This window comes from Ambystoma mexicanum, chromosome 4q (genome assembly GCF_040938575.1).
Source record: "Ambystoma mexicanum isolate Mex_15411 chromosome 4q, UKY_AmexF1_1, whole genome shotgun sequence".
Lineage (NCBI taxonomy): Eukaryota > Metazoa > Chordata > Amphibia > Caudata > Ambystomatidae > Ambystoma > Ambystoma mexicanum.
In genome coordinates this window covers 962,584,903-962,587,587 of record NC_090928.1, presented here as the reverse complement: position 1 = coordinate 962,587,587, position 2,685 = coordinate 962,584,903, and positions in this window count along the sequence as shown.

Here is a 2,685-nt window from a genome sequence, read left to right as displayed (position 1 = left end):
CAGGTGGCCTACATGTGCCAGCCGCACCATCTTCTTTTGTAGCGCCTCTGGGATCACCACCTTACAACCCTTCAAGATGATGTGGTCATCTACGATGGACAGTTCATCCTTGACCATGTCTAAGCATCGAATATCGTCCTGTACGGATTCACTCTCGAGTTTGGTTTGCTGTTTGAGATGGGCCCGTCTTTCCTACTGGATGCAGTGTCTGACAATGCAAAGGGCTGGATCCTGCTCCGACTGTCATGGCCACAGGCCCCAGAACACAAAAAACACACCATCTAGTGATGGGGGCAATGGGTCACTTGACTCACTTATGTCCCTTTGGGACCCATAAACTCAGGGGCCTGGCTGGACTCAGTCCTGGCGCCTTTGGCACCAGGCTCATATAGGGATGTGAGCAGGAACACTTTATTTCAGTGCAGGAGTGCTTTTACTTTATTTCAGTGAATGAGTGCTTTATTTTACAAGAACTTTCCAGGAGCTGAAAGCCTTTATTCCAGAGAACATCCTCATGTGCTGACTCATCGGGTGTGGCTCCCTAGGCCTGGTCTTCATGGGCTGACTCATTGGGTGTGGCAGGCAGGCTGAATCTGCTGGGCGCGGCTTCAGAAGCTCAGCTATATAAGCTGCTCCATCCTTAAGGCTGGTGCTTCACGTTACTGTGCACTCGCGTGCAATGTGACACTCACCGCTGCTTGGACCAGTTTACTTACCTTTGAAACCAGGCATTCTCCTGCACACTCACCTCCAGAAAACCAGTGCTTCATCGCTTCATCTGCAGACTCATCTCCTGACATCCAGTGATCTTGATCCCGACGCCACAGCACGGCACTCCACATCCACAAACTGGGACCCTGTGAAGAAGAAGAAAGACAAGGTTAGAACATCTGTCCTAGGGCCGTGCCGCATTTGAACCCCATGCGCCCCCTAGTTAACAATTTACCAGCTACTGTACCACTGCAGCTTCGTTCCTCATTCCCTCCGGCTGCCGTCTCGAGCTCTGCAGCTTCTGCTGAGCCGGCAACATCACCTGCAAGTAAAGAAAGCAAAAGAGCAAACATCAAAAGTGGAACGGACAGCAATACAAGACAACAAACTTTACAATACAACAAAAACAGACGAGGAAAGACAAAGGCAAACAGGAACACTTACCCGAAGTATAGTGGCTTAGTCGCAGCAGGACTGGACTACCACGTGCAAGGGACCAGTGAAGGAACTCGATCCAGATTATACAAGCGCCCCTGCCAGAAGCAGCAGGACAGAGTGCTCGCCAAAACTAATCAACAGGTGAGCTTTCCAGGGACTGCGCATCCCACGGGTAGCACGGTTTGGGAGAAGGGGTCTGAAAGGGGATCAGGCACACAAGCTGGCATACTCATGCCCCCTATTCTCCACGCAGGAGCAGTCCCGAGCAGCATCACCTATTACCATCAGTCACCACATAAGCGCAGAGGGTGAAATCGGACCCGAGTGACCTCACCCCCGGGAGGGCTGCAACCGTGCCCTAACGCCTCGGCAGAGACCAGCTGAGCATAACACCGACTGGGTGATGAGATCAGACCATCCCTCTGGTAGTGGCTGTAGGTGATGGACCACATAGTTGATATAAGCGTCGAGCCGGAACGGTGGGGTGGCGGTACATGTAGTCCACCAGATTGTCTTCATTGCCTGGCCTATGTTTGATATCGAACTTGTAGTTCTGGAGGCGCAGCCCCATCTAGCGGTTCTGAGAGGCATCCTGGCCTTGGGGTCCCCATAGATAGTCAACAGGGCTTGATGGTCCGTTACGACCGTGAATGCCTTTCTGTACAGGAATAGAAGGAAGTATTCACAGGTCCACACCACTGCCAGGCTCTCTTTCTCCACCTGGGACTAAGCCTGATCTGTGGCAGTGAGGCTCCTGCTGGCGTAGGCCACGATGAATATGTTGGCTGGGTCAGCCAGGTCTCTCTGTGTCAAGATGGCTCCCAGACCCACAGGAGTGGCGTCCACAATCACCTTGGTCTCCCTCTGTGCGTCAAAATACGCCATGTCCTCCGCCCTGGCGATGTTGTTGCGAATGGTCTCGAATGCTCTTTGGCAGTCCTCAGACCACTGGGACGGCGGGTCTTTGTTGGTGAGCAACCGCAGAGGGTTGCTAACGGTGGCATAATCCTTGAGGTACCTCGAGCAATAGCTTGCCAAACCCAGGCAGGATCGTAGCTCTGTCATGTTTTTGGGAGGTTGCGCTGTGTTGAGGGCTGCTACTTTATCTGGATCTGGCCTCATCCCCTTTTCAGAGAATATATGTCCGAAGAACCTCAGCGACCCTTTTCCAAACTCACACTTTGCCTTGTTGAGAGTGAGGCCTGCCGCCTTCAGTGCGGCACACACCATGTGCAACGCTATATCATGTTCCTCCTTTGTCTTCCCGAATACCAAGACGTCGTCCGAGTAATTGAAGCAGTTGGGCACCTGTCATATGACTTTGTGTATATCCTCTTGGAATATCTCAGCTGTCAACGAGATGCTGAAACTGATTCTCTGTATTGAAAAAGCCCCAGGTGAGTCACAAATGTCGTGATGTATTGTGACTCGATGGGATCTCGATCTGATGGTACCCCTTCGTGAGGTCAAGCTTGGAAAATACCTTTGTGCCATGGAGTAGGTGAATCATGTCTATGATCCTCGGTGGCTGGTGAC